This window comes from Oryctolagus cuniculus, chromosome 11, assembly GCF_964237555.1.
Source record: "Oryctolagus cuniculus chromosome 11, mOryCun1.1, whole genome shotgun sequence".
Lineage (NCBI taxonomy): Eukaryota > Metazoa > Chordata > Mammalia > Lagomorpha > Leporidae > Oryctolagus > Oryctolagus cuniculus.
Genome location: NC_091442.1, coordinates 117017147 through 117029700, shown reverse-complemented (window position 1 = coordinate 117029700; position 12554 = coordinate 117017147).

Genomic DNA, 12554 nt, shown 5'->3' with positions numbered 1-12554 from the left:
TTACCTGCGTGGGAGACCTGGATTGGGTTCCTGGCTCCCGGCTTTAGCTCCAGCCCAGTCCTGGCCATAGCAGGCTCTGAGTAGTAAACCCATGAATGAGGCTCTCTTTTTCTCCATCCCTGTCTCTATCTCAAGAAAATAAATTAAAAAAAAAAATCATAAAGAAGAAACCCTGGGGCCGACATTATGGCACAGCAGGTTAAAGCCCAGGCCTGCAGTGCCAGTATCCCATATGGACGCCAGTTCGAATCCCTGCTGCTCCACTTCTGATCCAGCTCTCGGCTATGGTCCGAGAAAGCAGTAGAAGATGGCCCAAGTCCTTAGAGCTCTGCACCCGTGTGAGAGACCTGAAAGAAGCTCCTGGCTCTTGGCTTTGGATCAGCGCAGCTCCTACCATCACAGCCATTTGGGGAGTGAACCAGCGGATGGAAGTCCTCTCTCTCATTCTCTCTTTCTCTCTACCTCTCTGTAACTCTTTCAAATTAATAAAAAAAAAATAAAAAATAAATAAATCTTTGTTAAATTAAAAAAAGGAAAAACCCAAAACACAAACATACACATTGTCCTAGGCCTACAAGGGATCAGAATCATCAGTGTCACTGTCTCCCACGTCCACATCTTGTCTCCTGGAAGGTCTACAGGAGAAATAGCCTGAAAGAGAGAGAGAGAGAGAGAGAGAGAGAGAGAGAGAGAGAAATCTTCCATCTGCTAGTTCACTCTCCAGACGGCTGCAACAGTCAGGGATGAGCCAGGTGGACACCAGGAGCCAAGAGCTTCTTCCAGGTCTCCCACATGGATGGCAGGGGCCCAAGCACCTGGACCATCTTCTGCTGCTCTCCCAGGCAGGTTAGCAGAGAGCTGGATCAGAAGTGGTATGCTGGCATCGCAGGCAGTGGCTTTATCTGTTATGCCACAATTCTGGCACCAATTTCAAAGAATTTTAAGGAAAGATAAATACAGGATATTTGGAAACAAAAAGTCTGAGGTTTGAAGGGATTTCTGCTTAAAGGAAGTGACTGGAGACTTAAGAGCCAGCGAGACAAAAAAGGAGTGGTTGCAGTGGTATGCAGATAGATCTTATAAATACCAGCTCTTAAAACACAAAGCCCTGATTTGCTGCTTTAATCATCAGCACACAACATTTCCACAGGTTTCACAATTGGCCTTGTGAACTGAGGCAAGCTGGTTCTGGAGTGTGTGCACACACATGTACACACACATGTACACACACACTGAGGCATTCCATGTAGAAGGAAGAGCATGCAGAGGGCTGGAAGCTGGAGGATGCATACACAGTGCACCCTCAAAGGAGTCTGCATGGGGCCAGCGCTGTGGCATAGAAGGCTAAGCTCCCTCCCGTGTGCCGGCATCCCATACAGGCACAGTTTGTGTCTCAGCTGCACCTCTGCTGATCAGCTCTCTGCTGTGGCCTGGGAAAGCAGTGGAGGTGGGTCCAAGTGCTTGGGCCCTGCACCCATGCGGAAGACCCAGAAGAAGCTCCTGGCTGCAGTTCAGCCCAGCTCTGGCTGTTGCCGCTATTTGGGAAGTGAACCAGCGGATGGAAGACCTTTCGCTCTGCCTCTGCCTCTGCCTCTGCCTCTCTATAATGCCTTCAAATAAAGAAATTTTTTTTTAAAGTCAGTGATTAGCTTTTAAATATATTTTTTTTAAAAGTCAATGATTGCCGGCGCCGCGGCTCACTAGGCTAATCCTCCACCTTGTGGCGCCGGCACACCGGGTTCTAGTCCCGGCCGGGGCGCCGGATTCTGTCCCGGTTGCCCCACTTCCAGGCCAGCTCTCTGCTGTGGCCCAGGAGTGTAGTGAGGATGGCCCAAGTGCTTGGGCCCTGCACCCCACGGGAGACCAGGATAAGTACCTGGCTCCTGCCTTCGGATAGGCGCGGTGCGCATGGGCCGTGGTGGCCATTGGAGGGTGAACCAACGGTAAAGGAAGACCTTTCTCTCTCTCTCTCTCTCTCACTGTCCACTCTGCCTGTAAAAAAAAAAAAAAAAAAAAAAAAAAAAAAAAAAAAAAAAAGTCAATGATTCGCTTTTAAATAATTTTTTTTAAAAAGCCAGTGGTAGGTTGAGATTGGCCATAATAGAATTTACACCCTGGAAATAAACAAAAGCTACAAATCACAGTGCCCCCACCATCCAGAGTTGATTAACTATTTATCACCACCACACTAGGGGCCAGGCCATGGAAAATCTTTTAACAAAGCCATACAAAGAATGTTGGATTTTAAAAATATTAACTGCCTATTTTTTAAAAATTAATTCTCTATTTTTATTTATGTGAAAGGCAGTCTGGGGGCCGGCGCCGTGGCTCACTTGGTTAATCCTCTGCCTGCGGCACTGGCATCCCATATGGGCGCCCGGGCTCTAGTCCAGCTCTCTGCTGTGGCCCAGGAAGGCAGTGGAGGATGGCCCAGGTGCTTGGGCCCTGCACCCGCATGGGAGATCAAGAGGAAGCACCTGGCTCCTGGCTTCGGATCAGTGCAGCACTGGCCGTAGCGGCCATTTGGGGAGTGAACCAGTGGAAGGAAGACCTTTCTCTCTGTCTCTCTCTTGCACTGTCTGTAACTCTACCTGTCAAAAAAAAAAAAAAAAAAAAAAAAAAAAAAGGCAGACAGAGCGAAACAGAGAAACAGAGAGGTCGTCCTCACTCTGGGTCACCTCTAAATGCCTGCAATGGTAGGGCAGGGTGAGGCTGAAGCTGGGAGCTGGGAACTCAGTTGAGGTCTCCCCATGTGGGTGGCAGGGACTCAACTTCCTGAGCCATCGCCTGCCAGCAGGAACTGGAACTACAGCCAGAGCCTGGGCCTGCACTGAGGCCCCACAACACGGGCTGCAGACGTCTCCAGCAGCATCTTAACAGCGGTGCCAAATGCGTGCTGGGTCGTTCGCGGGGATGCGATGCCATGGGAGGATGTTAACCAGGGAATCACATGGTAAGATGTGCTTTTTCAAAAAGTGCTAGGCGTGAGGCTGCGTTGTGGCACAGAGGGTTAAGCCTCCTCCTGCTAATGCTGGACATCACATTTGAGTACTGAGTCAACTCCCATCTGCTCCACTTTTTTTTTTTTTTAAAGATTTATTTATTTATTTGAAAAAGTTATAGAGAGGGCAAGGCAGAGGCACAGAGGGAGAGAGAGAGGGAGGTCCTCCATCTGCTGGTTCACCCCAAAATGGCCAACACTACCAGGGCTGGACCAGGCCGAAGCCAGGAGCCAGGAGGTTCATTTGGGTCTCCTGCGTGAGTGCAGGGGTCCAAGTCCTTGGGCCATCTTCTGCTGCTTTCCCAGCCCATAGCAGGGAGCTGGAGCAGAGGTGGAGCAGCCAAGATTCGAAGCAGCAGCCATGAAGATGCCACCGCTGCAGGCGGCAGCTCCGCCCACTACTCCACAGGGCCTTGCTCTACTTCTGATCCAGCTTCCTGCTAATGCACCTGGGGAGGCAGAATAAGATGAACCAAGCGCTTGGGCTTCTGCTACCGTCATGGGAGACCGGATGGAGTTCAAGGCTCTTGGCATTGGCTTGGCCCAGCCCAGGCTGTTGTGGCTATTTGGAATGTGAAACATCAGATGGAAGATTCTCTCTCTCTCTCTCTCTCTCTCTCTCACTCTCCCTCTCTGTATCTTTGCCTTTCAAATAAAAATAAATAAATCTTTTTTAAAAAATGTGCCAGGCACTGGGGCAGGCATTTGGCTTAGCTGTTAGGCTGCCAGTTGGGACGCCTGATTCCCACATTGGACTGCCTGAGTTCAGTTAGCCACCTCCGGCTCCTTTTTTTCAGCTTCCTGTACGCATAGACCCTGGAGGGGACAGCAGAAATTGGGCTCCTGACACCCATTTGGAGACCTGGATTGAATTTCTAGCTCCTGGCTTCAGCCTGGCCCAGCCCTGGCCATTAACAAGAATTTTGAGGGGTGATCCCTCTCTGTCTTTCCAGTGAAAAATAAATAAGCAAATAAAAGTGTTAACAATATTTTTAAAAAGTGCTATGCAGGATTTACACTTCTGGGAAGATGGCATTGATGTACCTTTCCCTATTCCTCTCACCAGCTACAAAAGAATCCTGGACAAGCTATGTTAAAAAAAAATAAGTGGGCATTGTGGCATTGTGGCATTGTGGCACTGGGTTGAACAGCTGTTTGGAACACCAGCATACCGTATCAGAGTGCCTGGCTTTGAGTCTTGCTTCTGCTTCCAGTCCAGCTTCCTGCTAATGTGCATCCCAGGAGGTAGTAGGTGATGGTGGAAGTTTTTGGGACTCTGCCACCCACATGGGAGACCCACATGGAGTTCCTGGCTTCTGCCTTTGGCCTGGCCTAGCTGTTGTGGGCCTTTAGGGAATGTACCAGTAGTTAGATGTCTGTCCCTATCTTTCTCTCTGTCGCTCTGCCTTTCAAATAAATAAATACAATTAAAACAAACAAACAAACAAACAAAAAAACACACAAAAACTTAGGAAGACTCTGGAATATGGAGAGAAGCAGGCAGACTGGCGAGAGACCACAGGCCCTGCAGACTACCATGGTGGTGAGTTCTCTAGGTTTTGTTTTCATCTCATATATCCCAGAGTTGGAGCTGAAGAAGATGGCAATATGGAAATGCCAGTGGGTACAGGAAGAAAAAAAAAGTCCATCTAGTCAAAGGACAAGGAAAGAACAGCCTCGCAAACAGAAAACTTTTAGAAAATAATTGTTCTGGGGTCAGGGCTGCGGCATAGTGGGTTAAGAGGCCATCTGCAGCTTCAGCATCCCATATGGGCACTGGTTCGAGTCCTGGCTGCTTCACTTCCAATCCAGCTCCCTGCTAATGTGCCTGGGAAAGCAGTGGAAGTGCTTGAGTCCCTGCACCCGCGTGGGAGACCTGGAAGAAGCTGTTAGCTCTTGACTTTGGCCTGTCCCAGTCCAGGACATTGGAGCTATTTGGAGAGTGAACCAGTGGATGGAAGATCTCTCTCTGTCTCCCTCTCTCTTTGTAATTCTTTAAAATAAATAACTATTAAAAAAAAATTGGGGCTGGTGCTGTGGCGCAGTGGGTTAACACCCTGGCCTGCAGTGCTGGCATCCCATATGGGCGCTGGTTCAAGACCCGGCTGCTCCAGTTCCTATCCAGCTCTCTGCTGTGGCCTGGGAAAGCAGTAGAAGACGGCCCAAGCCATCTGGGGAGTGAACCATTGGATGGAAGACCTCTCCTCTCTCTGTGTAACTCTGACTTTCAAATTAAAAAAAAAAAAGATTAAAAAAAGAAAAAGAATTACCCTAGACAACACAGAGGAAACCATGCCCCTCACTTGCATCCCAGCAAAGGCAGGATGGGGCTAGTCTGCCCAGCTGGCAAGTCTGCGGCCCAGCGTCCCAACATCTGAGCCGGGCTGTACAAGAACCTTCACCCCCTCCAGCTGATACTGAGACTCCCCCACTAACCCACAGTAAGGAGATTCCCCCGGCTCTCCCTGTGTGCTTAGCACTGAGGGGCCCAGAGGAGAGACAGGGTAACCGTGAGGCCACCCCCAGTGCAGCACCAACACAGAGCATGTGGGGGGCTGGAGCTTCCACCCTGCTCCCGAGGAAGGCGGAACACCCCTTCTCTCGGGTGCTGACGGGCACTAAGTGACAGACCCTGGCCTTCAACACCTGACAGCGGTAAGGCCGAACCACGCTTCCCTGCCGGAGCGGCATCAAAGAAAGCCGACTAAAACAGAAGGTTTGATGAGAGCCAAAGTCCATGCATTATGACGTTCACCTTCAATTAAAAATTCACTCAGTTTACTAACAATTATGAGATCTTAACCTGAATTTTAAAAAAAGACAATCAAAGGTATCACACTGAGTGGACAGGGATTTTAGAATTATCTGGCAAAGATTTTAAAGCGGCCATGATAAAAATGCTTGAATGAGCAGAAACACACGAGTGAAACAAAGGAAAAGTTAGAAATCCTCAGCAAAGAAATAGGAGATTCAAAGAAGAACTACATGGAAGTTTTAGAATTGAAAAATTTAATAACTGAATTAGAAAATTCCAGTACAGAGGCTGGTGTTTTGGCCCAGTGAGTTAAGCTGCCAGCCACAATGCGGGCATCCTATGGCTGAGCCCTGGTTCGAGTCCCAGCTATTCCACTTCCGACTCAGCTCCCTGCTAACGGCCTGGAAGATCAGCAGAAGATGGCCCAAATTCTTGGGTCCCTGCACCCATATGGGAGACATGTATAGATTTCTGGGCTCCTGGCTGCAATCTGGCCTAGGGCTGGCCATTGAGGGCCATCTGGGGAGTGAACGAGTGGATGGAAGATCCTTTCTTTCTCCCTCCTTCTCTCTCTCTCTTTCTCTCTCTTCTTGTTACTCTGTCTGCCTTTCAAATAAATAAATAATCAAATAAATCTTAACAAAGAAAAGAAAGAAACCATGAAGGCCAGAAGGAAGTAGCCAAAATAATTTTTTCAGTGAGGAAACAAACCAAAAAAACCTGTTGACCCAGATCTTATACACAGTGAAGATATCTTTCAGGGATGAAAGAGCAATCAAGACATTTCAGACAAAGGAAAACTAAAAGAATTTGTCCCCAGCAGACTTACACCCAAAAGTGGCTAAAGGAAGTTCTCTGAGATAAAAAATAAAACAAGGGATCTTGGAATATTAGGAAGGAAGAGAGAATATAGTAAGCAAAAAAATAGGGGTGAATACAGTGATTTTCTCTTCTACCCATGAGCTTGGTTAGATGTTTGACAGTTGTAGTAAAGTCAGCGCACTCTCTGATTGGTTCTTGATCTGCAGAGAGCAAACAGTTAAGATAACCATAAACAGGGACCGCGCGGGGAAGCAGGTAAAGCTTCTGTGTTTCACACAAGCTGATAAAACGTTGACACCAGTAGACAGTCACAAGTTATGTATATAAAAACATAAAAGCTATACAAGAAAGGTACACTGGAAAACACTACAGCTAAGTCAAACTGGAATTCTAAAAAGGATTAGATTAACCCATGAGGAGTTGGGAAAACAAGAACAGATAAATAAAAAGAGAGCAAAACTGTAAACAAAACATGAAATGATAGAATCAACACATTAATAATTACATTACATATAAATTATCTAAATATAACAATTAAAAACCAGAGAATAAGAGAATGAATGAAACAGTATGACCCAACTATATGCTGTCTACAAGAAATTATGATATAGTAAGTTTACAAATAAGAGGATTGAAAGATATTTCAGGGGCCAGTGCTGTGGCATAGTTGGTAAAGCCACCGCCTGCCTCCCATATGAGCGTATGGCTGCTCCACTTCCGATCCAGCTTCACTGCTGTGGCCTGGGAAAGCAGTAGAAGATGGCCCACGTCCTTGGGCCGCTGCACCCATGTGGGAGACCCGGAAGAAGCTCCTGGCTCCTGGCTTCGGATCAGCACAGCCCCGGGAGTGAACCAGCAGATGGAAGACCTCACTGTCTCTCTCTGCCTCTGTTCCCTGTAACTTTGCCTTCAAATAAATAAATAAATAAATAAATCTTTTCTTAAAACAAAGAAAGATATTTCATACAAACATTTATCAAAGGGAAGTAGGAGTGCCTATATATATTTTTTTAAGTTATTTATTGGGGCCAGTGCTGTGGCATAGCGGGTAAAGCTGTCACCTGCAGTGCTGGCATGCCATATGGATGCTGATTTGAGACCTGGCTGCTCCACTTCTGATCCAGCTCTCTGCTGTGGCCTGGGAAAGCAGTAGAAGATGGCCCAAGTCCTTGGGACCCTGTACCCACTCAGGAGACCTGGAAGAAGTTCCTGATTCCTGGCTTCAGATTGGTGCAGCTCCAGCTACTGTGGCCATTTGGGGAATGAACCAGTGGATGAAAGACATTTTTCTCTCTGCCTCTGCCTCTGCCTTTCTGTAACTCTGCCTTTCAAATAATAAATAAATAAATCTTTAAAAATTATTTATTTATCTGAAAGGCAGAGTTACAGAGAAAGAGGGAAAGACAGAGAGAGAGAGAGAGATCTTCCATCCACTAGATTACTCCCCTGATGGCTGCAACAGCCAGGCCTGGGCCAGGCTGAAGCCAGGAGCCAGACACTCCATCAAGCTCTCCCATATGGGTGCAGGGACCCAAGCGCTTGGGGCTGTCTTGTTTTCCTTTCCCAGGCGCATTAGCAGGGAGCTGGATCAGAAATGGAGCAGCCAGGATGAGTGCCCATATTAGTATCAGATAATGTAGACTTTGGAGCAAAGAAAATGAGACAGAGATTAGATGATGTTTCAAGAGCCAATCAACTGGGATGGAAGGAGAAAGGGAATGTCATTATGTTCTTAGACTTGTATCTGCAAATCATATTGACTGTTAAAAATTAAAATAGGCCGGCTCTGTGGCTCACTTGGCTAATCCTCCGCCTGCAGTTCCGGCACACCGGGTTCTAGTCCCAGTTGGGGTGCCAGATTCTTTCCTGGTTGCCCCTCTTCCAGGCCAGCTCTCTGCTGTGGCCAGGGAGTGCAGCGGAGGATGGCCCAAGTGCTTGGGCCCTGCACCCGCATGGGAGACCAGGAAAAGCACCTGGCTCCTGGCTTCTGATCGGAGCAGCGCGCCTCTTGGAGCGGCCATTTGGGGGGTGAACCAATGGAAGGAAGACCTTTTTCTCTGTCTCTCTCACTGTCTAACTCTGCCTGTCCAAAAAAAATTAAAATGAAAAATGAGGCATTTAATATGTTAAAATAAAAGAGTCAATTGACTAAGAAGACACAGTGATCCTAAATGTGTGAAAAAAATCTGTGCTGCAAAACGTGGAGAGAAAAGATGGGCTGCGCCTGGTGCCATGGTGCAGCGGTAGCTGACGCCTGGGTCCCCAGGCTCCTGCCCCGGCTGCTCCACTTCCAATCCAGCTTCCTTCTAACGGCCTGGGAAAAGCAGCACAAGATGGCCCAAGTGCTTGGGTCCCTGCACCCACATGGGAGATCTGGAAGAAGCCTCTGGTTCCTGGCTTCGGCCTGGCTCAGTCCTGTTTGTTGTGGCCACTTAGGGAGTGAACCAGCAGATGGAAGATCTCTTTGCCATCTCTCCATCTGTCTCTATAACTCTTTCAAATTAAAAAAAAAAATCTTAAAAAGCAAAAAACAAACAAACAAAAAACCAGATGGGAGTGGTGCTATGGCGCTCTGAGTTAGGCTGCCACTTGTAGCACCAGCATCCCATATGGGCGCCAATTTGGGCCAATCCAGCTCCCTGCTAATGTGCCTAGGGAGGGTCCTGGTGTCCCTGTCACCACGGGGGAGGCAGGAATGAAGTTTCTGGCTCCCGGCTTCATTAGACCCGGCCCAGCGATGGCCACTGCAGCCGTCTGGGGTATGAACTCTCTCTCACTCTCGCTCTCGCTCTCTCTTCCCTCTCTCTATAACTTTGCCTTTCAAATAAATAAATAAATATTTAAAAAAGAAGGAAAAAAATGTGACTATGAAAGAGTAACCAAACTGTAGAGGATTCAGAAAGGTGGAATGAAATTCAAGAACACAGCACTCGCCGGCTGCTGATAGGCTGAGGAAATGCCTGTGTGGGTGAGGGGAGCAGCATTATTGAGGCGGCAGAGTCACAGCGGAGACAAAGTGAGGACCGGGGAGAGAGACAGAAGGAAACAGACACGTGGACCTGCACAGCACTGTCTGAGGGCTGACGTGGAACGCGGCCGGCTGCGAGTGAGAGGCTGGAGGTGGAAACTGGAATAGGCTGTGGCTATCAGCGCGTCCTTGAGCAAAGCACCCTGGTCGCCGAGGGAGGACACCTGGTGCAGACCTGCCTGTGCTCACCAGTGCGTGACCTCAGGCCCCTTTGAGAGGGTCGTGGACAAAGCCCCGAGCACCATTCTTGCCTCTGAAATTCCGAGTCTGAGAGCGCTTCCACTCACTGGCTCCGCGTCTGCCTAAAGGAGCAGCATAAAGTGCGGGGCTCCACCTGGAGCCTCTCCAATACTGGGACCAGCCATCACGCACCCCCTTACTTTTCTCTTCTCCACTCACAACAGCCTCTGCTCTCCCAGCCACTTTCGTGACAGTTATGTGCATGCTCCACACCGCCATCACTGAGGCAGAGTGAGACTCTGCAGAGCCTGAGACTCCACACTGAGTTAGCATTTTCATTCTCGCCGAATCACCCAAGTACTGCCAGCCGCAAAAGGCTTTTAGCCGCCTTCTTCCTGTGGCCCACATGCTAATACAGTTTTTCATTAAAATATTTTTTTTTTTGACAGGCAGAGTGGATAGTGAGAGAGAGAGACAGAGAGAAAGGTCTTCCTTTGCCGTTGGTTCACCCTCCAATAGCTGCCACGGCCAGCCCGCTGCGGCTGGTGTACCGTGCTGATCCGATGGCAGGAGCCAGGTGCTTCTCCTGGTCTCCCATGGGGTGCAGGGCCCAAGCACTTGGGCCTTCCTCCACTGCACTCCCTGGTCACAGCAGAGAGCTGGCCTGGAAGAGGGGCAACCGGGACAGCATCCGGTGTCCTGACCGGGACTAGAACCTGGTGTGCCGCCGCCGCAAGACGGAGGATTAGCCTAGTGAGCCGCGGCGCCGGCCTATTAAAATATTTTTAATGTGACAAGAATTGCATAGCACAGCACTGAGCACTTTTGGCACTTCCGAGTGTGTTCAGTGGCACTCAGCACACACACTCATTGTTCCGCCAGCATCACCACCAAACTTCTTCCCAAACTCCAGCTCACCAACAACTCCACGTCCTCCAGCTCCTGCTACCCACGGTTCTCCGCCCAGGCTCTGTGAAGCCGACTACACTAGCCACCTCATCTCAGTGGAACCATATAGCATCTGTCCTTTTTGCACGTGACGTATTTCACTTAGCATAATGTCTTCAAGGTTCGTCCAAGTTGTGGCACGTATCAGAATCTCACTCCATTGTAAAGTCGAATAATATTCCATTGTACGAGCTAAAGCATTTTGCTTAACTGTTGGTCCTTCCATGGACGTCTGGGTTCTTTCCACCTTTTGGCTATTTTGAGTATTGTGGATACTACTGGACAGCTGTTTGAGTCCCTGCTTTCAATTCTTTTTTTTTTTTTCTTTTTTTGACAGAGTGGACAGTGAGAGAGACAGAGAGAAAGGTCTTCCTTTTGCCGTTGGTTCACCCTCCAATGACTGCCGCGGCCAGCGCGCTGCGGCCGGCGCACCGCACTGATCCGAAGGCAGGAGCCAGGTACTTATCCTGGTCTCCCGTGGGGTGTACTCCCTGGCCACAGCAGAGAGCTGGCCTGGAAGAGGGGCAACTGGGACAGAATCTGGCGCCCCCACCGGGACTAGAACTCGGTGTGCCGGCGCCGCTAGGTGGAGGATTAGCCTAGTGAGCCGCGGCGCCGGCCTGCATTCAATTCTTTGGAGTGTATCCCCAGAAGTGGAATTGGTAGCTCATATGGGAATTGTTTACTTTTTTGGAACTGTTACACTGTTGTAACTATCTTTGTCAAGAGATCTTTTTCAAGCCTTTTACAAGTGGATTCTGTGCCTGTTTTAACTATTTTATGAAATGTTGAAGACAATTTATTATGTGTAATGATCCCTACGGTAAGGAGAATCACTTAAGTATAATGTATAGGCCACTGCCAGGATGATAATCAGTGCAGGAATTGGATGAAGTATATTAGAGACGTTAATCTATGTAACATACAGAGGCACACGAAATACTTTTTCAAGATGAATATATATATATATATTTAAACATTTTTATTATTTATTTGAGAAGTACAGACAGTGAGAGGGAGAGACACAAAGAAATCTTCCATCCGTTGGTCCACGCCCCAAATGGCCCCAATGGCTGGAGCTGGGCCAATCCAAAGCCAGGAGCCAGGAGCTTCTTCCCAGTCTCCCACGCAGGTGCAGGGGCCCAAGGACTTGGGCCATCTTCTACTGCTTTCCCAGGCCATAGCAGAGAGCTGGATTGGAAGAGTAGTAGTGGGGACTAGAACCGGCGCCCAAATGGGATGCTGGCACCGCAGGCAGAGGATTAACCTACTGTGCCACGGCACCACAGGACCCTGGAACTCCATCTGGGTCTCTCACGTGGGTGGCAGGAGCCCAAGTCCTTGCCAAAATTCTCTGCTTCTAGGCATATTGGCAGAGAGCTGGATAAGAAGCAAAGTAGCCGGGATTCAAACCAGCACTCCAATATGGGATGCAGGCATTGCAAGTGGTGGTTGAATCCCCTATGCCACAGCGCCCACCCCTCAAGATAGATATTTTTATAAAAAATTTTATATATCTGTAGTATTCCAATCTCAAGTGTTTTCCTAGAAAAGCATAGTTAGTGGCCAGTAGCCAGAACCAATGGGGTTTTTTTTATTTTTATTTTTATTTTTTTATTTTTTTTTATTTTTTTATTTTTTGACAGGCAGAGTGGACAGTGAGAGAGAGACAGAGAGAAAGGTCTTCCTTTGCCGTTGGTTCACCCTCCAATGGCCGCCTCGGCCGGCGCGCTGCGGCCGGCACACCGCGCTGATCCGATGGCAGGAGCCAGGAGCCAGGTGCTTATCCTGGTCTCCCATGGGGTGCAGGGCCCAAGCAC